Source organism: Mastomys coucha, unplaced genomic scaffold (genome assembly GCF_008632895.1).
Source record: "Mastomys coucha isolate ucsf_1 unplaced genomic scaffold, UCSF_Mcou_1 pScaffold9, whole genome shotgun sequence".
Lineage (NCBI taxonomy): Eukaryota > Metazoa > Chordata > Mammalia > Rodentia > Muridae > Mastomys > Mastomys coucha.
In genome coordinates, this window is record NW_022196915.1 from 10,170,597 (window position 1) to 10,195,885 (window position 25,289).

Below are 25,289 nucleotides of genomic sequence, written 5' to 3' on the forward strand. Positions count from 1 at the left end.
TTCCCCTTTCTCCTCCCCCTTCTTCCCCCTCCTCCTCCTCCTTTTTTTTGTCTTAGAATAGGCTTCTCCATTGCCTCCAGTACAAAGGTGTTAGCCTCTCAGCAAAAAGACACAGATGTGAACAACGTGAACAACGGAATTGGGGGAGGAAGCACACAAGTGAAATGAGAAACGCAAGAACACCCTGAGTGATTCTAGTGAAGTCTAGAGAGGAGCAAGGGAGCAAGAAGAACACTTTTAACTTACTTGAACCAAACTAGGGCAGGACTTGAAAAGGGCTCAAAAAAACAACTCAACCCTAATTGCTATCTTCTCCCCTCTTAGCACCTTCTCCCTCAAGCCAATCAGATGGGAAGGTCTGCAGGCCAAAGGCAGAATTGATTTTTTTTGTTGATAGCCCTACTGTGTGATGGTTGTATTTAGTAGGCCATTTAGAGCACAGAAGTCTGCTCAGCTCCTGGCACCAGCAGCTGCCTTCTTCTCATGACTCTTTCATATCCAAAGTCAACAGTGGCCTCCCACGTGTGTTTGTATAGACCACAATTGTTAAATGATTGGTGAAAGCTATAAGGTTAATTATTTCCTAAAACATTAAAATGGCATTAGCTAGGCAAAGGAGGGTATGTAATCTTAGCATGTCAAAGACTGAGGCAGGAGGATCAGGGTTTGAGGCCGGCCCGGATTCTATTGAGAGTACCAAGAACAAAAAAAACCAAAATTCCAGTTTTAGTCTCTATAAATAAAATTACACATGATCAGAGCCACCATCATTTATTTCCCTGTTGTCCTTAGCTTCTCTCTTTCTATAACAATGATGAGCAACTTTATAACTTTAGTAGAAACCATATAGCCTACAAAGCTAAAGATATTAACCAGCTGAACCTTGGCAGAAAAACTGTGTTGATGTCTTCTGCAGGCTCCTCTGAACATCTGTTCAGATTCTAACCTTTCCAAAGGACACTATACTTTCCCACTTGCCCAAGCAGGCAAACAATACAATAAGGGTCAGAGTCTTATTATATTAAAGCACACAGTCTGAGGACTGGGGACAGATATAGAGGTCATTTCATGACACTACTGTCTCTATGACCCAACCTGCTATGGGCCCTGCTGGTCCCTTCATATTTGGAGAACTTGAGTCAGGTGAATTCTACCTTTTTCAATCAAGTGAACCTAAATTCATCTACCAGGTACTCTGAGAGTCAAGGCGAAAGCCTGTCCTCTGTGAGTAATTCCTCTAAGCTGTCAGGATGTGCTGCCAGTCCACCCTGTGAGAGCCTGTACAAGACAACAGATTAACCATTAGAGTAGATATGTTGAAAATATACAGCTTCAACCTTTCCCTGGCTAGCTCAGAGCAATGTACAGATGATTATTTCAACCGTCAGCTGCCGCATAGATTTAAACCCCCGCATAGTAACTCCTGGATTCGTCTGCCCCTTGTCAAACTGGCATAGCGTTAGTTGTGGGATACATGGTGTGGCAGTTTCACTGCGAATCCAGAATGATCCAGACGGCTGCTGTCTCTTTGTTAACAGGAAGCCAAACTGATGAGTTTGTAATGCATTTCTTATCAAAGATGGTTTCAGAGAAGAAAATGCACCCCATCAGTTTGGCAAGTATTTCATAGAGGCCAGATTATGGGCTTTAATCAGAGGACTGACATTATTTTCTTGAAGAAAAAGACACCCCAGCATCCATCCCATTAAAATCATCTCATGCCAATGAATTATGTATTTATGAATTTATAATTATCCTTGATTCTTTCCTTCCTGCTGCATCCTTAATAAAATCATCAGTTGGAGCCTACAGAGTGATGACGTGTAATATATGAGCATATTTATTTATTTATTTATTTACTTATTTATTTATTTAAAGGTTAGTGCTGATATTTTTGAGCCTTGTGTCTAAAACGATTATTATAAATGGCAGGGTTGCAATTCTCAGCTCCTACACTTAACAAAGACACAAAGAAATGTAATGGAATGTGAGGTACATGAAAACAGACTTCCTTCTAATATGGCTTATTATTGTGTAGGTTTCATTTATATTATCATGAGGAAAAACCCTGTTACGGTGCCAGGCACTGCTTTTCGCACATCTAAAGGACTCACATGGGTAACTGAAGCTCCTAGCTTACTGCTGGCCATTTTCTTTTCTTGCCTGTTAGATTCCATTGGCATTAAACCTTGTTTACTAGGTCATCCTTTAAAAAAATGAGATTTTCTTCATTATGACCTTTCTTCTATTTTTAGTATTTAAAGATATTAGATGATATTGTTGACTCCTGAGATTTCAGATATGCTCTTAAAACTGACTGCACCCTCTCCCTAGCCTGGCCCTGCCTATTTCTCAAGGGCATTCGAGTTGTTGTTTCCACCACCCAACAGAATGGTAGGAGGTAAACATAACCAGTGGGTTATTTCTTTGGATCACTTCACGCTGTGTGCATGAGATTGCTAAGGACAGCCTTTGCAACACAGGCTTCCTCCTGGGTTTACAAATTGTCAGCTATCCAAAGGAGTGGAGAAAGGATCACGCTGCCTAGGAACCTGAGTCTTGCCACCTGCCCAGGGTGAGAAACAGAAAAGGGAGATGGTGTCAGGCCTCTTGCAGACATCAGTGCAACCCCACATCAACTGCTCCCAGTTACTGCTATGCTGGTTCACATTTTCATTTGGGGTTGCGAGTTCCTATTAGCTTGTATGCTTTGACTGATATCTCACCTTTTTTCTGCCTTGCCCCTCCTCGTAAACAGTTTCACATTCATATGAGTAGCAGATGTCAATCATACTTTTATTTCCATTTTCACTTTGCTGTTTCTGTGGTGAAAATTAGTGCTTGGTGCACTAATTCTGCCTTCTACAGACTAGCCCTGAATCCCACTGTGTCTACATAGAGCTGTTTTCTAAACCATGTATTATACAAATAAAGATCATTAATATTACCATTATCAGGCCATCCATAAACACCATGTCTGCTATGGAGTCCATTGCATCAAGAGCCCCTAGAATCCTAATATGTATTCCAGATGGTTAACATGATATTCCTCTGAAACTCTGATAAAAGCAAAATGCATGGATTTTTTTAGTGCAATCCAGGTACCCAGTGAAAAATGTCCTGACAGAGCCCTTTAGAAATATGGGATGTTCTTAACCTTGGGAGGTGAGGAACAGTTGGGATTGTGATTTTACATTAAACACAACATTTAGTATGGTATGTTTCTTAAGGACATAGTCGCCTTCTAAAGACACTGCCGAATGATCAGATCATCATCCATCTGTCCCATAATTTATTGTCAGGATACATCCTGGGCAGCATTTTAGAAATACAAGTGTGTAGTGGGCTCCTTCTTGCTCAGCACACTCTGAAAAGAAGTTGTGGGGTGTAGATCCTTGGGCTTAAAAGGTTGCAGAGGTGCTCTTGGTCTCATCTTCTTTGGGTTCAAGACTGCACTAAAATCAAAGCCAGAAGCAGAGCCTGGGTCTGCTCACTGGATTCAGATCATTAGCCACCAGAACCCCACCCATCAAGGAGAACTAGAGGATAGGGGACCTTGGAAGTACTTCTCTTGCCTGAGTGACACCCTCAGTGTGCATGGGTGCATGTGCGTGCACGTGCAGTCGGGCAGGCAGGCAGGCAGGTGGGCGGGTGGGCCAGAGGTCAACATGAACTATCTTTTTTAGTCTCTCTCATCTTAACCTTTCTTTCAAGTTCAATGATCTGGCTAGACTAAGCTGACCAGCAGGTCCTATGGACCCTTCTGCTGTTGCAATGCTGGGATTACAGGTACATAGCAGCATACCCGACCTCTGAGGCAGGCTCTCCGGGGTGAACTTTGATCACTATGCTCTCATGGCAAGAACTCTGTTAATGGTTCTTGCATGGCAAGATCCACGGTGTTCTGAGCCTCTTTGGGGTTCTGATTTCAGAATAGTTACTGGGCATTATAAAATCTTTTGTCTTCCTTGCTAGAGATCTGAGAGATCAGATGCTCTGAAAAGCGGAGATCACAAGCATGACAAACAAATGTAGTCACTGGTATGCTCTGCTTAGCTTCATCCTGCTAATCCAGGGAATTTTGTAGAGGGACATTTTTTTTCAGCCAGAAATTTACTCAGATAGATTTCTAACTACATTTAAAAATCTTGCAGGAAACCAGATATTCAATCTAAGAAAGTCTCTTGTCTCATAGGATATGGGTCCTGCAAATGGACAAGTCCCTTACTGCTGTATATAGTACCCCCCTGCAAAGGCAGGATGAGGCCTTTCTTCATGCACAACATTCCCAAGATAGGGCAAATTCTTAAGGCGTGATATGTCTCTGCTTGTCAGCTGGTACTGTGTGGCAAGACGGGTCAGAGCTATGTACCAGGACTGGAAGGCACCCTGCTGGCTCCAAACCTATGCATTGGAGGCTTACAAAGTTCCAATTGGCTTTCCTATGCAATGTGAACAGTCCAAGTACTTAGGACCTAGTGATATTCTGAGAATGCATGGAAATTGTGCAAAGTATATTGACTACAACAACACTTGTTGTACTCTTGCTAAACTTTCTCCACCACTTAATTATTCCTTGGCTTGAGGACTAATTTGGAAGTCTGTTATGGGATCCTCCACATTGCATGTCTATTGTCCTTCAGTGGCTGGGCACTCTGTTTAAATTGGTTCCTATTCTCTTTCTCCCTCCCATAGGCAACTGATCCTTTGTCCAACTGGGAGAATGAGTTGGGTATCCTGTACCACCCCCATCCTTTGCATTATTCAACAGTCGCCTTTGAACCATATTTGTGTGGCCCCAGTGAACTGTTCAGGCCAAGTAATTAGGTTTGCTAAGTGTCATAAAACAAAGCAAGCCAGGAAACTTTTCAGTGGGCTCAACTGGAGGAGGCTGTGACAAATGAAACTCAGATGGAAAGAAACATGGAGAAACCCTACTGTTCCCTCTAAATTGCAGGAAATTTGTGCTGTCTGACTTGGAGGGGCCTTTTTTCCTGGATTTCTGGTGGGAGACCATGGGATGATGGACATACGTTGGCAGGACAGGCAAGTAAAGGGATGGGGGAGGTGATACCTCCTTCCCAATGTCTACTGAGCCGTCAAGAAACAAGCTACCCTCTCCTTTTCCAGAAAAATGTTCCTAATGAAGTAGACTGTCTTTCTTTAAGATTTTCTTGGCTCTTCTCATCTTACTCCCTGTCATCTCCTTATTTAGTTCTGTTATTAACTTGTTTCCTGTTCTAACATGTTGTGTCCGGCTCCCCAACTAGTCCTTCTAATGTCATTATGCACATCTCACACATCGATGACTCTCACACAGGCCTGAGCCCCTGGTGAGGTTTACTAGTAAATTGATCCTAGTGACTAGAACTAGATTGTCAGAGGAAAGTAGCAAGGTCTTGTGGTCAGGAGCCCTGGCTTCTTGATCCAAGGCCTAGATTTCATGTGTGGCATCAGCAAGACACTTCCCACCCTAGGAGTTTGGAGTTTATTAAATATAAGACCTTCCCAAATCTGTTTAGTGATGATTTGAGCCTGAACGCTGTCTCCTATTATGTGGAAAATATCATTGGAGCCAGCCATGGGCCTCATAACTAGCCAGACACAAAATAACTAGCCAACCACAAAATAACTCTCCAATACTTCCTACCAGACTCAACCTAGAAGGTTACAAAAGAGACAAACAAAGACGGCTGTTCCAGGGAAAGTCTGATTTGTTTTGGTGATTAAAGTCCTGGCTTCCAAGAAAATTGAACCAGGGAAATTTGTAGAATATCAATGTTTAAGTCTCATGCCTGTCTATTCAATCAAAACCTTGAGAACACTGGGCTGAGGATGAAGTTCAAGAGTAGAATAATTGTCTAGCAAACACAAGTTCCTAGGTTCAATTCCCAACATTTCCTTAATACATACATACATAAATGAATGGATGAATGAATGAAGTAATAAATAAAGTAATGAATAAGTAAATAAAGTAGTAATTAAACAAAACCTCAGGACTTGGCTTTTTCTTGTACTTTCCTTTTAAATCTCTAAAAAGACATTCAATAAGAGAGAATGACAAATTTAGCTTGAAAAACAAGACAGATTTACCCTACAAATATGTAATACACATGTTATATAAAGCTAGCCATACAAAAGAGTTATATGATAATGTTTCATCAGAGCTCAGTACACAGCCCAGACAATCAGTGCGACCCAGTGGGATGTTCACCGAAAATAAAGTAAGCTTAGAGACAAGAATGGGATGGGAAGACATAGCAGCCTGGGCCTCTGTGTGCCCAGAGGTCGTGGTCTTCTGTGGATACACACAGTGCAGGGGAATGATGCAGAAAGGGACAATAACAGAGTGTGGAGAGAGCAGGCAGGCAGAAGCAACAGGTTGAGTAAAGCAAAGACATGGGAAATACTAATGTAAGAACTCTTAGAAAATCACTGTGACTACAGCCACCAGGGTACTTGAGCACATAGCTAGAGGGACAGGGATGGCTACATAGTATCAAACTTTACATCCCAAATGACAGACTTTGGGCAATATCTGAGCAAGTCACATCATCTTAAACTTTTCTTCCTTTATTATAGTGGGTGGGAAGTAAACACATTGGAGAAAATGATGAAAACCTGCTTAGCTCAGCCTACTTCCTTCAAAATTACCCTTGCAACTTTGTCCAAGGTAAGGCATATTAGATGCACATACAACCTAAATACAGGGGTCTGATTCTGCCATGGACACTTTTTATCCTGAGCAGGGGAACTGACGGCAAGATGAAGTTATTGAACCTCTTGGAGAAGGGTCCTGTGGGTTATAAGAAGCTGATGCCTTACAGAGTAATCAACCTAACCTTGACTCTGAGCTGGTTATTTCCTGTCTTCAGCTTTGAGTCGGTCCTGACTTCAGGGCCGAGATCTGGAAGGGAGGCCAGCAGGGAACAGCTTTTACTGAAAACTAATGACAAGTGTTTCCTCAAAAGTCATTGTCAACAAAACCAGTTCTTGGAAGTAGAGTCCTGGACAGGGAGCTGCTTCCCCAGCTGCTGCTATGTGGCTTGGTTGGATTGATAACACTTTGTCATGGGCCCTTTGAAAACCACACAGGCAAGGCAGAGACTGTATAGCACTGGCCGGCACCCACCCTCTGCACCTGGAAGTTTAAAAAGCCCAAAACAGAAATGTCCTAATAGACTCTCAAAGTTAATGACTTAAAATTATTCATCTACAATATAAGTAAAGTCTATCTTCCAAGTTTCTAACAGGTAGAATACTAGAGAAAATAGGTAAATTATTCTCCCTAGGGTGCATTTGACTGTTCCCTTTCTACAACCTCAATAAAATGCCTATCCTGAATAGGGCAGCATTTATCACATGCTGTAGTTTTCTTTTTCTTTCTTTCTTTTTTTTTCTAAAAAAGATGTATCTGTGGTTTAAAAAATAAATTTGAAAATAGGCTATATATAAGGACAAAAGAAATAAACATGTTGCCTATAGGTATATTTTTAAAAATTATTTATTTAATATTTATTTTGATAGTCATATTTGGCTCCTTGACAATGCTTAGGTTGAAAAACGAATCAACTTTCCTAAAAATATTTTTTTCTGATATCTAAAACAAGACATAAAAATAAACCCTTATCAAGCAGGGCAGTGGTGGCACATGCCTTTAATTCTAGCACTTGGGAGGCAGAGGCAAGCAGATTTCTGAGTTCAAGGTCAGCCTGATCTACAGAGTGAGTTCCAGAACAGCCAAGGCTACACAGAGAAGCCATGTCTCGAAAAACAAACAAACAAAAAACAAAACAACAACAACAATAAACCCATATCTCATTTGTCAGGATTTAGTTCTGGCCCCAGAGAGAAAAGCAACACCCTTTGATGAATGTGGATTCTAACTTGGTAATTCTCTGTGAGACAGCATCAAGTTAGAATTACTTTCAGTTGACTATTAATTCAGTCCATTTATTAACTCTATAAACACACCCTCCATATCCTGATATGTACTGTGGGAATTAGCCCGTATAACCAATAGATTAAAGACATCGCCATACTACATAACAACAGTGGGATGGTGGAGGGGAGGCAATTGGAGGCTGAATCTGCTTTCTGGGTCTTTGTCTTTTGAAAATAGAGTGAATGTTTATTTAGCTGGAACTTTCTCCAAGTGAGCATTAGGCTGCGCAAATTGGATTTAAAAGAAATACTGCAAGTTGAGAGGTGTTGTTTTAATGGAGGTATATCTCTTGCAAAAAGAGCTTCAGATATCCATCTTAGAGAAATAAAGGGGAATCAAGAGAAAGAGGAAAGGCAGGAAGTGAGGCAGGAGGATAGGCATTTAGATGCCATCTGGGAGGAAGTGTTTCATTTATAGGGTTGCAGTGCCACCTTCTGGTCACTTCACATTTCAAGTCCCCCCCCCCAACCGTGATTTGAGGCCATCTATCTCACAATCTAAGCATAAATGTGCAGCTGTACAGCTGTATTTCTCCAGCACCATTATACATAAGAATTTTATTACCCATCAGCAGATTTCTAACACACTGGTTGAAGTTTAATAATATTCTATTACCTGAAGTATAGGTTATATAAAAACCTAGCATGCTAATTGTTGACAAACCAATTCTAATACACTGTAACTCACCCAGTAAATACCCAAATACATCAACAGAGAGAATTCCTTTTTGTTCTAACAGTGTGCTATTAATACAATAACTGATCACTTAACATGAGACTCACTATCGTGTATTTCAAAATAAGGAGGAATCAGGGGCAAGGCATTTCCCTTAGTAACTGAGCCTCCTCCTTTATTCACAACTGAGAAAGAAAGAACATTGCCCCCTATTTTTGGAGAACAGGTACCTCAACCACAATCCCATATGGGAAATATGTTGATATAGCAAAGTCTGAGTTTTCAAAACCTTATAGGTTTTTATATAAATACCTTCCATCTATAAGATGTTATACTGTTTTACATGGCAATGAGGAAGTTGTGGAGAAGATATGTCACTGATACTGTGGGCAGAGAAACACTACCTGTCATTTTTTTCTGGGGATGGGGTGAGGAAGATCGCACAGATGTGATAGCAAAGGAACACAATAAAGAGGAGAAGCTGGGATGTGAAAGTGTGTCTGATTATATCTGCAAAGGAAACTGTGAAATAAATTAACACCCAAGTACCCATGAGATGTGGATGGTAGCTCCACGGCCAGTGGTCGCTGTGCATCAGGGAAGGCTTCTGTTCAGTAATAAGAGAACTAAAGTGCAGGCAGGCTGTGAAACTGTTGGTGATAACTAATGGCCACGCCATTTAAGACTCCGATTAGATCTCTAACGGGGGGGTGGGGTGGGGTGTGGAATATAAGAATAATAAAAGATTCTAAAGGACAGAAGAATGCAATGGGGTTTGAATTTCCACTCAGAAAAAAAATAAACTCCAAATGAGATCAAAGGGTCCCAGGAAGTGAAAAATGACAATTCCTCTGTCGCCCCTGATCTGATCTCAAGCCAAACTATCACATGATAACGGTCTGGAGCTTTGGGGGGGGGGGTGGAACTGTTCTCTGGGTGCCGAGGAAGCATAGGAGCACCATGACCTGTTCAGCCGAAGGAAACATACTCTAATTTCAAAAAGTTATTGAGATTTAATCTCTAACTACAAAAAATAGCTTAGGCAACAACCAAAAGGGTGGTTCTAAACACACAGAAGCAATTGTGTCTGTGTAAAAAATTGCTTTGCATCCTCCTCACTATCTGAGGAAGGCACTTGGATCAAGAGAATCAAGTGTCAGAGGACCTGACTTGAGCACATAGTCACTCCCACCAGCTACATGGGAATTCAGCCAGGAAGGACATAAACATAGGCAAATGGTGCCATTTGTCTACCATATGCCCTGGCAATACAGAGTTACCACAGGAGTTCTCAGGAGGCATGGAAGAGTGGAAAAGGTGGGTGGGTAGGGGTTCTAGAGGGGTTTTGAGCTCTCTAAGATTTAGCCAGTGGGATAAGTCAGTAGAGTAGAGTCTAGGCAACTAGATATAGCCGGAGCAAGCCTTTCCTTAGGAGAAAAGTGTGTGAGTTACAAACCAATGAGGAATAATAGGTAGATAAAACCAGAGTGTTTGTATTAGGAAACTGAAGTCTGGATTTGAAGGACCTCAGCATGACATCATCCTTGAAGTAGTGAAATCTTGCCTTTCCAATGCACTTCTCTACACACAACGACTCAGGCAACCCAGTGACAAACAAGGAGGGAAAGACAGCCGCATCTTCAGATCAAACACAGAGTCCAAACACCACATGACTGACGGTAGAGAGAATCAGAGAGCTGTATCCTTCACAAGAAGCAGAGATCAGTTCTAAAGTGATCTGAGAGTTGTCCAGCAACTTAATGAACCAGCTATTCAGGCACAAATACATTCTTCACAACAATAGAAGGAAACAGGAAGAAACGTATGCTAGATAAACCATATAAGCACATGCTTGACGGATTCCATGTCACTCCCGAAGTGTCTGCTGAATTCCTACTATGTTCTTGGCTACTGTGTGCTGTATGACAGAGCTCAAGGACCATTTGTTTCGTTTCTATGAACACTCATGAAAGCTACCCTATGTTGGATTCCTCTGGACTTTTAGAGGCTTTCAGAGGAGACTCACCAATTCTGACTTGAGGTTTGGGTACAGCCAGCCAAGATAGCTTGCCAGAGTCTGCAATTCTTGAAAACTGAATGGTGAAAGCAACACCAGCCAAAGTCTTCCTGACAGAGTTAGATGGTAAGCATTTTGGTGTTCAGGAACCAAATTTTTGTTGGGACTACTCTGTTTTGCTTCAAACCCCAAAGCCAGGGATAGTTGGTAAATGAATGAGGGTAGCTGCATGGAAATAGAAGCTCACTCTTGAAAGTAGATGAAGGGCCAGATTTGGCCTTTGGGCCTGGGTTTACTGATAGGTAAGTTTTAACTACCTTGAAGAGGCTATGGGAAGAACAAGTCACGGGGAAATATCACACCAATGTGTATATGAGAAGGACTAGTTTGGAAGAAACCTAGAGAAAATGTATGTAAAGTTATAACTACAGAAGCCCAGAGAGACCAAACTCACTGGTCTCAATGAAGGAGTCTCAATGCCATGTTGATAAGTGAAAGCTAGAGATCTTTCTAATGTGACAAGTTACCGGTTGTCAGGAAAGCCATCAAAAGATTTTTTTTTTTAATAGCTGGGCCTAGTGACTCAGACCTATAATCCCGTTATCCTCAAGGCCAACACAGAGGGATTGCTAGGAGTACAAGGCCAGTCTGAGCTACATAGTGAGTTTTAGAACCCAGAAGAATAACCCAAAAGTTCATCATCATCTTTCTCCCTCTTAAAATGAGATGGCAACAATTACGAGTTTGTACTTGAAAGCAATATGACTAGGGGATGGGTATTTAGTTCAGCAATAGAGTATTTGCCCAGAAAAAGTTAGGTCCTAGGTTCAATTTCAAGTATGGCACACATAATACCTTAATAAATATTGTACTATACTATGTTATCCAATTTAGTCGTGGTCTGGGATGAGGAAGACCATTTGGAGGGAAATACTGGTAGATCAAGCAAGAAAGACTGAGCCTTGAGGTTGTTAGCTATCATTGCCCACTAACAATGGTGACAGCTTATGAAATGTGGCCCACAGCCATCCATTGAACTTAGTACAGGGTCCCCAATGAAGGAGTTAGAGAAAGGACCAATGGAGCTGAAGGGTTTGCAGCCCCCTAGGACGAACAACAATATGAACTAACTAGTACCCTCAGAGCTCCTAGGGACTCAACCACCAATCAAGGACTATACATGGTGGGACTGATTGCTCTGGCAGCATGTGTATAGTCGAGGATTGCAAAATCAATCATCAATGGGAGGAGAGGCCCTTGGTCCTATGAAGGTTCTGTGCCCCAGTGTAGGAGAATGCCAGGGCCAATAAGTGGGAGAGGGTGGGGTGGCAAGCAGGGGGAGGGGGGAGGCAACAGGGGTTTGTTCTTGTTGCTTTTGTTTGTTTGTTTGTTTGCTTGCTTCTTGGAGGGGAAACTGGGAAAAGAAAAATCATATGACATGTAAATAAAGAAAATATCTAATAAAAAAAAAGAAATATGACCCAAAGGCCAAATCAGCTATTATGAGAATAGATGAGAGAGCAAGACAGTATGGAGATTTACAGTTTCAAAATGTGCGCAGGTAATCTGCTCAACTAATAGTCCTGTCTTTATGTCAGGCCTACTCAAAGGGAACAGTGTAAGGCACAGGTAAGGGTCTAGCACTAATATCCCTACCAAGAAACTCAACAAGGCACAGAGACAGCCAGAGCAAACCAGAGGATGGCGGTGGCATGAAGCCTCTATACCAACTGTTCCCACAATTGCACAGAGGCAAAAAAACATCATGAAAATGAACTCTCAGAATCTGAAAACAAAGATCTGCCCTGCCACTGGGCAGTGGTGTCACACGCCTTTAATCCCAGCACTTGGGAGGGAGAGGCAGGCAGATTTCTGAGTTTGAGGCCAGCCTGATCTACAGAGTGAGTTCCAGGGCAGCCAGAGCTATACAGAGAAACCCTGTCTCAAAACACCCCCCCCCCCAAAAAAAAATCTGCTCTGCCCTGTCTGTCCACCTCTGGTTTCTTCTCTGATCTTCCATTTATCTTCCAAGAACATATTGAATTTACTGATTCTCCAGAGGTGGAAAAGCCACAAATACAGGACTCCAGTATGATGAGGAAGGCAGAGAGCCAGAGTTCCATTTTTCTGAACATCCCCTACCAGTACCCCAGCAGCAGGGCTGGCCAGCGCACTTGTCAAGCACAGACCTTCTGGTCTTGAAAAGGCTCTTGGCCTGAAGATGTGTGTGCCCTTGTTTTGCACCCCTCAAACTTCCACAAATTATGTTCTTGAATGAACACTTGGAGGAAACAAAATAAGGCACAGCTAGCATGGCTGGGAAGGACCTTTGGGACATTTGGTGGCAGTCATTCATTATGTAAAGGCTGGGCACCAGTTGTGTGGTACAACTATTGCTAACCCTCAAGTCACTGGGACTTAGGTAAGCACATGATGGAGGTAGACTTCCTCTGTCCAGTCTTCCTCAAGGGGAAGAGGCGAGACTTTAGAGTGAGCTCGTCAAAGAGTGCAGTCCTCCCGGCATTCTCAACCCCGGCGCCCAGCCAGAGGCCAAGGACTCACAACTTAAGAACAACACCAAGAAGGTACAATCATTCAGTACTCAAATAATTTCGTTCTTTTTTCCTCAGAGGGTTCATTAGAATGCTGGTAGGCAGACTTCAGCATTTTGGAAAGATTTATGCCAGCAAGATTTGAAATTAAAAAAAAAAAAAAAACAAATCCAAAAACTTTTGAGTTCTACTTCAGTGAGAAAAATAGAGAATGGGAGTTTCAGGCTTTCAGGGGATGTTAGATATGACATCTTTCAGTTCTTTTATTTTACACAAATATGGCAAAGATTTCTGGGTATTCAAGATGGAAAGCAACTTCCTAGGGAGACTGTAGCTGCCTCTTACAGCTTTTGTAAGCTTATTTCTATTGAGACTATGATTCCTTGATCTGGAAATTAAGTGAATTGATTCTATCTTAATTTTATAGCCTGTCATGCTAAGCTTTTCAACTCTCAGCTCCCATCCATGGGCTGTCTCTGCTGTAATTGATTAGCCCTTTCATAAGGCTAGCTGGACAAGACTCCATCATGTGAACAAGAAATGCATTAGCTATAGTCAAAGTGCCTACTTATCATTATTGCTGTCCATATCATGAAGGATGGTGTTCTTTCAATCTAAGCATCTACTCACTCACTATGTGATTTTGGTCAAGTTCATCTTTTCATGTGTTAATGAATGATGATAATAACAATAATAGATCATAATACTCAACATGTGCAAGGCAATCATGTACCAAAGGAAGAGAGAGAAAGAAAGAAAGACAGAGAGGGACAAAGAGAGAGAGAGGATGTGCGTGTACATGCTCTGCACCTATGTATTTCCTTGCAGCCCCAGAGATAAGTCCTATTATTAACTTCATCATACAGATGGGGAAGATAAGGAAGAAAGTCATTCTAGAAATTATTTAGAGACCCTGGGCAGAAATAGATGATGTCTATTCTGAAGCTTCCCAGATGAAATACCATTGTCTTGAGAAATATCATGTTTCATACCCTCATACAACACTGCTCTTACTGCAGCAATCAGTATCTGCTAAGTTGATACTGATTAAAACAGGACCACAATGGGACTTACTTCAAAGTCCCCCCACCCACAAAACAACACTCCACAGACTGTACCCTTCATGTATCTTCCCCTGCTCTAAAGTTTCTAGGATTTCAATTTTCAATTGTCAGTGAGGTAAGTTCTCACTGAATAGTGAAGATCCCCTGGAATTCCCACTTATACTGAAACTGGAAGGTACAGAAGATATCTGCCTATGTGATGCTAACTAACCACATGACAATTCCTTTGCCCTTGTGTATATTCTAGAATACTTCCTAGATGCATTTCCACTTCCTGCTTTCTCATGGCAGGTTACTGTTTTTGAAGTAATGCTTGCTTATGGTGCTGGCTTTGAAGCATTCATGCTGTAGGTATTATCTCACTTCTGAGTGCAGCATGTCCTTTCTTTGTCTTGAGTAGAATGAGCCAAATAACAGCTCTCACAGAAAGTAGGTATAAACATCTGGCCTTTGAAGTCTCCAGAGCGGGTGTAAAAGTATCACCTAAGTGCTGATGGTAGATTAGATCTGCCTACCTCCCCTGAAGTCATGAAGAGTCCCACATATTCGTTCCCTTAGCCAGGTAGAGACAGCTGTCTGAAGATTGTGACACCTTCCCAAAGTAAGCCTCTATTTGTATGCTGACCCTATCTGCTTCATTTTGTCCACCCCGACTCCTATGAAAAATATTCAGATCCACTGAAATTAATAAAACTAAGTAGAGCATCACCAGTCTCTGGTCTTCTAGGATGAACACTCTATACATAGTAGGATCCTCACCTCTCTTGATCTAAAAGAAAGTAACTGGGTCTTTGTCTACCCATTTGTTGTTGTCTATTACTGTGCATCATTTCTAGATTTTCTCTCCCAGGGCTTATCCTCCGCAAACAATACTGACTGTACACACAAATGGATAACTTTCAAGTTACAACTTTTGTTCCTTATTCCATTTCCCTTCTTAATACCTTGGGCATTCTAGCTCTTACATGTGCATGGGCATAGTCTATGGTAAGCTACTCAGAGAGCTTTAGGAGAACTTCATGGATCTGGGTGAGCCTGCTTCTGCATGCCGTTTACTCCTTCAGTGGTGGAGAATCCCTTTATATTTTGCTCATGAAATTTTTACTCAATTGGAATCCTTCAGGTCATTTTCTACACAAGTGTTACTGCCAGTACAAGATGGCAAGTCAGTGACACCAGCATGCTATGCTTCTGACCACGTAGGGAAGGATGGCAGCTCCTAGATCTATTCTTGATCAAATAGGATCCAACATGCTCCAGCCCAGAAAGCTTATGTTAGTCCAAATAAAGAGCACTGCTCTCAGAAGATGGCTCATGTGCCTCGGTCTATAAATGCTTGAGTCACTGTCTACACATCTGGCACAGCTCTGGCCCTCTATCATCATCCACACAGCTGGTATAGAGTTCTAGCTCTGAAGCAGGAATTTTCTTACTTCATTTAAAAGTCATGAAAGGTGATCAATCCTGAGATGGATAGGCCTTAAGAATTCACCTTGAGTTTGTATAGTATCTCCACTGTAGCCTAGGGGATGATCGGCACGCACATTCTGTTTGAAGGGGCCAGGGCAGGTTCTTCCTAGCTAACTAGAAGACTCTAAGAGAATTTGCGTGTACCTTGTACTGTTGTCCTTGGATGTGAGAGGAATGCACCTACCAGTGAAGATCAAATGAAATGGTCAAGAGGAAGAAGAAGGATGAGGAGAATGAAGAAGGAAGGAAGGAAGAAAGGAAGGAAGGAAGGTGAGGAAGAAGGAAGGAAGGAAGGAAGGAAGGAAGGAAAGAAGAAAGGAAAGAGAGGAAGAAGGAAGGTAGGTAGGTAGGTAGCTGTGTGTGTATGGGGGGAGGCCAACTTTGGTGTAGCCCAGCACTTCTAAGCTGATCATACGAAAATAGTTTCCTCACAAGACTCTGCATATATGTAGCAATCTTCCTTCAAAACAGGCACTGCCTAGGCACACAAAGAAGTCTCTTCAGTCCCCATTGTTTTGAAAATGGCTGCCTTCATTCTGTCCATCTTTGCAGACTTTGTATAGAAGAGAAGCAGAACTCTTGAAGCAATTGGCTTGGCTTACTGGTTAAAGGCAAAACCCTAGAGGGTGGAAGCTAGCAGACAGCTAGATGGTTGAGTGCATTCTGCTACCTTTTACTTCCAGAAGTTGGCATCCTGAGCATGTACAGCCTACCCCCGTGGTGAAATCCAAGGCACAAGAGCTTTTCTATGCTGTTTTAATGAATCTTTAGGGTTGATGGTGCATAAATGTCACAGTTATGGATGTGGACAATGAACACAGAGGAGAAAAAAGGTCTTATGCAGAAAGAAGTAAAATGGAAAAGAAAACTGTGCAACAATCCTTGGAAATGCTACATGATGTCCCAGGATTATGTATTTGTGTGTGTGTGTGTGTGTGTGTGTGTGTGTGTGTATGTCAGTACCTCACAGGAAATGTGTTTCAGGTTTCCACTGGAGTAGGGTAAGCAGTTGAAAACTGCCGTGGCTTTTAGTGAGCAGGCTTATTACTTATTATTTTACTTACTATTTTTCCCTTCTGTAGATGGAAGGAGACACACTGTCTCCTTAAGACAGATGGGAGGGCAAAAGTGTCCCTGCCATACTAAGAGATGTTCAAAAATAATTTCCATGATCTGGAATTGAAGCTACCACATGGAGTTGAAGCCAGAACCCTTAGGGGCTGGCCATGTGTCCCAGCTGGTTGCCTCATTTGTCCGCTGCTGCTCTGCCTGAGCCAATACTATCACATCAGCCCTTGAGCTGACCACCTCTGTCACCTTCAACAGGCTCAAGGTTTCTTCAATTGGAGACAATGGTGTGTGGTGGAAGAAATACTGGGTAAGAAAAGGAAATACATGGAGGTCAGCCAGGTAGGTCTCCAATTCTTGCCAAAAGTAAGTAAATGCTCCTCCTTCAAAGAAAACTCCAAAAATCTCAAGTGGGAATTCCACCAGCTACTAGTCAGCCTGGGAGAAGTTGGCTTAAGAAATTTCACTAAAGAATGGTCTCCAGCTCCTCGTGAGTCATTAATTGTCTTTAAGGAGACTACAACTAACTAGTATTTGGTTATAGCCTTCATCTGAGGGGACCCTGTCGGCTCTCTTCAAAACCTCCTTAGAGCTCCTCCACTCTCCCTCCTCCCATCACAGCTTCTGGCCTTTCCTTTTTTTGGTGGGGAGGGGGTAGGAGGGTTTCTCAGATTGGTCTCCTTATGAAACTCACTACAGTGGGCCTGTGGATTCGTTTCCCCAATCTGGCATCTTAGTTGCTTCTTATTGCACTGCATATTAAGAGCAGCACCCTTGCCCTGGCCTCTACCAAGGCCTATTTAATCTTTTCTTCTCTCCCCACATTCTATAGAATGAGTCCCAAGCCTTTCTGGTGGCTACTTTGTTTTCAAGGACTCTGACATTGCCTATATCTAGCTTCATCACTGCCATGAGTATCTCTTTTTCATCCCACAGAGATGAGCTGGGTTATGAACCTTGTTCATTAATGCAAAGATCTAAGTACCTCAACTTACTCAGAGAAAATGGAGCGATACTAGCCTGTATTCAAATCCCAGCTTTACAATTGCATCCTCATCAAATGACTGAAACTATACAGATGAGGTATACTATTAGCTGCCTCAGTTTACAGCTGCAGCGGCCAGCAGGGAGTGCTAACTACCTGTAGCAGGGGTGAATTACAGTCTGTGAACAGCAGTAGCACCTGCAAGGCAGGAAGCAAAGACCACATACATTTTAAATTAAACAACACAGCTGCCCATTCTTGCTGCTCTGGCAGAGTACCTTAGACTTAGTGTAATGACATCACTGTGTAGTCTGAACATAACCCAAATTAACCAAGTAGCTAGTCTAGCCCCCATATTATGTAAAGAAGTAAAGGCATGTAGAATCATAGTTCTGTGTTCACATAAGCCAGTTCAAATCGGGAAAGCTAGTTTTCATCAAATCTCACTGTGCCTTTTCTTACCAAAGGGAGTGACCCGTACTTCTGGGCTCAAGTGGAAATCAAAGATGAACATCTTTTTTGTGAGTGCCACAGAAAATGTTCTAATTTGACTGAGCCAGACAACAAGTGTCTATCTCACATGAAGGTCTAAACAGCTTAAAGGATGGGGAAGATCTCAATGCACAATGGAGATCAGAAGTGCCACACATGAACTGTTCCCCATGTAGGTGGTGTCTAAAAGAAGAATGCCTAGAAGCCTGTGCAGCAGCCCACAGTGTCTCTCGACTGGCTTTCCACCACTGCTAGTCTGATGTTAAACTGAGACAATGCCCAATAATATCACAGCAAATTAGCTGCAGACACACCACAGCTCAGCTCAAGGAGCTTCTCCTGAATGGAGGCTGGGGGATTCCCAGCTCCAGAGCTGCACTCTCCCACAGATGTTTCTAAAAGCCTCTTCCCAGAGGCCCATTTAGAGAGAAATTAAATGCAACTTTGACTTAATTAACGTTTTAAATGATAATGAATACAATGTAGATTCATAGGAGGCATTTACATTGTGTTGTAAAATTGATAAAAATTTAATAACTCTTTGTTAATAAGTTATATCTCCCCAGACCCATGAAGCCTAAGGCATTGGAAACTCCAGACTTGGTCTAATCCATACTCCTGGTGTAGGTAGGAGGAGGGAGATGGACTTGACATTTGCTCCAAGCCTGCTCTAATTCAAACCTCTGCTTGTTCATCAGTAATTTATTTCATCAAGTAAAGGTCAGAATTTGGGCTCAAGGCGGAGCCTTGACAAGAAGGCTTAAGTGAAGAGCAGGCTGGCCCTGGCATCTGTCACCCATGATAGTGTAGGAGGAGGAGAAATGGTATGCTAGCTGGCTGCATCTGTCCTCCACCATGGAGGTAAGAAGAACCCACTGCCTTGTGGTTACAGCTGTCAAGACCAGTATCCAGACAGTGGGCCACTGTCCTAAAATAAAAATGCAAACATAATTTCCATGTCACCTTGAATAAGGACATGGTGTACCTATGCCAATGTATTTCTTCATTTGTCATTAAAGAGCCAGAGTCATATATCATAGCACAGAGCTCCTGGAAAGGTAAGTGTCTAAGTGACAGTGTACATAGAATAGGCCCTCCCTTTCTTCTTCCCCCATTCTGGCCTTTTTACTAACCATTTCTTAGTGCCATGTCAGAGAATGTCCTTTGAAACTGACTCTTCAGCCTACTGTAATGTTCTCTTCCATCTGAACACAGTACACTGTGACAGGTTATCTGCTTTAAGGGGTTCAATAAAACCTTGTCTGGGGGACAGGAGAAGGTTCAGGACCTCTTTACTGTAAACCAACTACTTCCTTTAACATGGGACTTGTAAACACCAGCATCACATCCTGGGTGAAAATGGGCTTGTTTGGTGTTCTTTAAAGACAGTCAATTTTAACTAACTAGTACCCTCAGAGCTCCCAGAGTCTCAACCACCAACCAAGGAGTACACACAGTGGGACTGATTGCTCTGGCAGCGTGTGTATAGTGGAGGATTGCAAATTTGATCATCAATGGGAGGAGAGGACCTCAGCCCTGTGAAGGTTCTGTGCCCCAGTGTGGGGGAATGCCAGGGCCTATAAGCAGGAGAGGGTGGGGTGGCAGGCATGGGGAGTGGGGAGGCAGCTGGGGTTTGTTTTTGTTGTTTTCGTTTGTTTCTTTGTTTTTTAGAGGGGAAACTGGGAAGGGAGAAATTTACATGTAAATAAAGAAAATATCTAATAAAAAAAAAGACAGTCAATTTTAGGAATTATTTTCCAAAGAAGTTATTCACAAAGGTTGATTTATGCCTTAGATATTACTCACTGTAGAAGCGTACAACTGTGTGTGAGGTGATCCTTTACCTGAAGAGAAAAACTTTCCAGTCAACTCTCTACCCAATGTGCCTACTGGAAATTAAGGAAGAGATGTTGGCTTCAGTAGCCTTGCTTGGGACAATGACTACATTTGAAGAAACTATTCCTGAGAACCTTATTAATCATGGTCAGTTGTGATGGGTAAAATGGTAGCCAAGTCCCATCTGTCTTCCTTAACCTATTTTCACTTCCCACAATGCAATGCAAATGGATAAATCAGGATGTATATTCAAGGTTGGCTAAAGAGCCAGAGAATCAAATGGTTCTATTAGTGTTTGCTATTAATCTGTGTGACAGGGGGTTGAGGAAAGTAGAGAGAGAGAATGAAAATGGATTTGAACACATTGGTAGGAGTTGCATGAAAACAGAGGGGGACATTGGAGACACAGATTCATGAACTTAAAGAGAATGCATGAGAGGTTCCAGGAGGAGGTGGTCATTGAGCAAAAGTTGTAATGAAATAGGAAGAAGGAACTCTGGAGCCTGTGTGGATAACAGGGTGTCTCCAGGTGATGATACTTAGAGTGTGTCATTCAAAACAGCTAGAGAGAAGACTGTGGAGGTTTCATCACAAGAAATGATGTTTGAGGTGATGCACATGCTAATTAGGCTGATGTGATCTTGACACCATGTATGCACACATGGAAAGTTCACATTGTATCCCATGCATTTCTGTCAATATATATCTATTTAAAATAACAACACGTGAAATTCTAAAATTAACTTGTGCGTCAAGTATCCTCTGGATTTCTTTTTCCCGGTTTCTTCACTGATGACAGAAAGAGGAGTCACAGAAGTAAACTGTGTAACGTTGAAGACTCAGGAAGTGGGGTTTGGGGGGGTCCCTCCAAACTGTCTATCAAGGTGATGCTATGATTACAGACTGGTGGTGTTTAAATGCAGCTTGCTAAACCTCATGTCTCCTCTGGGGCTCTGAAGACTGTTGGCATAGGTGTGTCCTGGGGAAAACTTTAAAGCTCTTTCTAGTATCTTGCCCTAGTATCTGCCTTTATGTTCTTCAAAATGCCATCAGTTCGATGGAAAGACTTCAGCTCAATTGACAATGTTAATTCTCTTCCCTGCACAAACCAAAGACCACTGAGGATAAGCAGGGTTTGGTTTATTATCTGACAAGACTCAAGATTACTTTAAACTGACTTTGGTATGTCTCCTTTCCAGCTAATCTTATTGGACTGCTCCTCTCAGCCTAACCATCGAGCTGAATGTCTGTGATCTATGTGTACAAAGAAGTAAAAGCCATGCACAGTTTAAAATTAGATTTAGTAATTTTCTGAATCCTCTGTGCAATTGTTCAGGTAAACTACCGGTGGGTGAAAGAAAGATGGTCTGAGGAATCACAGGTATGCTTGAGCTAACACCGGTTCCCAGTGCAAACCCAAAGGCCTGCTTTTCTTCCCCCCACTTGATTAATTTGCTTACACCAGCGTTACTGACGGACTGTCACCAGAATCGTGTCAGGCAGGTCTAGGCAGGTCCAAATCAATAGGGCCTTTCATTGTCACTACATCATAATTTTAATTGTCCCTTTCTATTACACTTGGCAACCAGACACCAGACAAGACTGGAATCAAGGATAAACTTCCAAAGAGAGAGACTGTCCATTTCACAAAGTTATATTGGGCAGAGCGGAACTGATTAAAACCTATATCTATATTGATGTCCGGGAGTTTTTATGTTGTGAGGTTTGCTCCTGTTTTCCTGTGCTAGAACAGAGACTTGGGAAGAAGTCAGATGCACAGTATCCTGGTGTCTTTGAAGGGAGCTGACACAGTGCCAAAACTGTCTGAAATATAAATAAAACCTATATAATCAGAAAATGATGCTGTAATTGTAGACTGAGCACTAATTCTAGATTTTTAACATTGAGTCCTATTCTAGTCTTGAAAAATGGAACTCCCAGTCTAGACTTAAATATTGAGCAATTCAGTTTATGTATCCTCTTTGGTCACTATCCATCCTAGTTTTGTGTGGGTGTATTGGGGGGGCAGTGTGGGTGAGTGGTTAGTGTGTGTGTATGTGTAGGGGAATATGCATGTGTGAGACAGGGTCTCTCATTAAATCTGAAGATAATTAATTTGGCTAGGCTAAATGACAAATGAGATTCTGGTATCTGCCTGTTTTCATCCTTCACCCACCCAGCAAGTGCTGGAATTGGAGGCATGAACCATCATGCCTGGCTTTCTGTGTGGGTTCTGGGATCTAAACTCAAGATTCTTGTGCCTGCATACCAAGTCCAACTGAGCTAGCTCCCCAGACTCATGATACTTACAAACAAAAAGCATTTGTAAAATTAGTCCTTCCTCTCTGAAGGTCTTATTAACGGCTTGGCCTTCCATCTCCTGTGAGTACAAAATTAGACAAATGGCCTCCTAGCACCAACTTTAACAAGGACAGTTCCTAGGTCATGGGCCACGCCCCCAAGGAGAGGTGTGTCAGACAGTACTTAGAAGACAGGTCTCCAAATCCCTGTAAACACTGTTAACATATTACCACCTCTGGGAACCAGCTACTTCCCTTACCACTTCAGAAAACATGTAATGGGGCTTTGTGTTTCAATTTAAAGTCCCTAAAAAACGGAAATCCTTTCCTTTATAAGGAAAAAAAAAAAAAACTCAGAGGGAAAGACTAGGCAAGAGGGGAAAGAGTTAGGCAGTCTCCAAAGTGCAACTGGCTCAACTGGAAACCAGGCGACCAAAGCAAGCCCCATAATAGTGTAATGACCTTTAATGAGTGTCTTGGGAAACAATACAGCCCCAGCGTAAAAGACAAAGGGCAAAACCCATCATGGTTCTGCTGACACTAATTCAAAATGATCTTCAGAACAACTAAAGAATGTAAGAGAAGTAATCTGATCTGCCCATGTGACCTCACTTTGATTCCAGGGCCCTTCTCCTGCCATCTCTAATTGTCAAACCCTCTCTGTTTCACGTCTGCTCATATTTAATGAAAAGCCCACTCTCACCACTGCTCTGAGTCTATTCACTCTGTCAAATGGACACCACCCAACTGACTATCCACCCGGGTGAGGTGCCCGGACATTGCCGGGCACACTGCCAGGAGGATTCAGCGGAGACAGAAGGGCTGACATAGTCCTACAGTCCTATAAAGGGGTTCAACTTAGAACAGATTTTTCTAACTTATTATTAGTGGTCAAAGGTGAGTGGTCTCACACAGGGCTGGATGAAACCTGCTTTTGTGGAGTGAAGTGAAGACGATGAAACAGAGAAGGCAAGCCACCACTAGAGCTGTCGATACCGCTTAGGGCCTGAATCCTGTTGTCTCTCCCAGTGGGGTTGGTGATGAAGGGGGCAGGAAGGATGAAAATATTGTGCACAGGATAGATCTCAGAGGATGGGACACTCTTACCCCAAGATTTTCCTCTCCTGGCCTCCATCAGTATTTGGATTAAATTGCAGAGCTGAGAAATCCCTCTAATTATGGTTTTTCTTGAGTAAAATGCAAACAGCACACACTGGACACCATGAGCTTCAAATGGGGGCATAGATTTTTACTGTGATTAGAGCAGAAGGCCAGTGGGCCAAGACATGACCACAGTTCATAACAGGATCCTAGCTCAGAGCCAGACTGGCTCATTTTTTTTTCAAAAAAAAAAAAAATCTGTGGCTAAGCAGATTCTCTTCTTTTGAGAAAAGAAGTTGGGCCATAGGCTGAATAGGGCTGGCATTCACAGCCACTACTACCAATCTAAGAGATGTGACTCAATGGTGCCACTATAGCTTACCCTACTGTCTTCCTAACCAAAGCACTTTTGAACCTGAGGTCTTGGTCCATATCATAGACAAATTCTTTGTGCAGCTATGACTTGGGTTGCCTAAGCTACATAGCACATGAATGAGGAAAAATTCTTGCAGGAGAAAAAAATTAAAGGGATATGGGCTTGTATTGAGCATCTGTAAGAGCAGATTGAAACCAAACCAGAGGAAACCAAACCAAAAGTCCTTTCTAAATTCTTGGGCCAATATGGTTGGTGCAGTCAACCATAATACTTCTTGGTACAACTCTGATTAAGCATCACTTTTAAGTCAGTCCAGTCCCACAGCACTTTTCAAGAAGCAATGCATTGTGAATCAGAAGGGATGGCTCACTGGTCTCAGATCAAGCTTCTTCAGTAGGTAGCTTCCATATAAAGTCACAGTCTATACCTCAACACACAACTTACAGACTTTAAACACAAACTGGAACTTTGAACAGCAGCACCTGGCATGGCTTAGCAATCTAGCTGGTGAAGGTGGCACTCTCTCCTGCCGGATAGTAACCTGTGGCCTCAAGCACATCGTGTTGGGACTATCTTCAACCCAGACAGTGGTGACTCAGCTACACACATTTGTCATAGGAACAAATGCTCAGAAAATAAAGGTTCCTCTTCTTCCTTGTGGTGGGTGTGAACCACAGCAGGGAAGAAAAAGCCCAACAGCTTTTGATTATTCGGGGGAAGAGTGGATGGACAGAATGCCAACACAGCATCAAGAACTGTGTTGGGTTCTTTGAAGAGAAATGGTTGAAGCGTGGAGAGAAAGTCATCATCTCACACTTCCTGTACTATCACTAATGGGAGCTCAAGAACATGGTCCTAGTTCAAGAGCATCCAAGTCCTTGTGCAGAATTCAAGCTCTTCTGCCAGTGGACAAGGACAGACATCTCAGCATCTTAAACCAAAGCGTTCCACAACAACATCACCTACCTACTGTGCCAGCCAAATGGAAATGGAAGAGAGTGGTCTCAGGAGTTTGGTCCATCAGACTCAGCAGCTGTCAAATGCACAACTATTTCGGCCTCTAGCACAGGGAAGATCCTGGCAGTGACAAAGGCCTAAGCTATAAAGTGAAGGAAATCCTGGAGATTCCGGATTTAAGTCTTTCCATATTTAGAGTCATGACTACTGCACAATACCTTGGTAAAGTGAGACTAAATTGTTGGGAAAATATAAGATGTTAATGAGTGTCCCAGGAGCCTCCTTTGAACGAGCCAACTTTTTGAAAGAAAGCACTAGAAATTACCAGTCTATGGAGGTTGGCAGATTTTAAAATAAATATTCTCTTCAAGAACTGAAAATAACATCTGGTACTAAGGAACGAGACTCTGATAAGAAATACATAGGTGTATATATATATATATATATATAT

At 42.3% G+C, this 25,289-nt stretch overlaps 1 protein-coding gene across 33 annotated transcripts in view; it reads right to left on the reverse strand.

Moving 5' to 3' along the window:
- Kcnma1 (potassium calcium-activated channel subfamily M alpha 1) overlaps positions 1-25,289 on the reverse strand; it is a 744,152-nt gene that overhangs the window by 106,205 nt on the left and 612,658 nt on the right. The gene's annotated exons all lie outside the window — the stretch shown is intronic.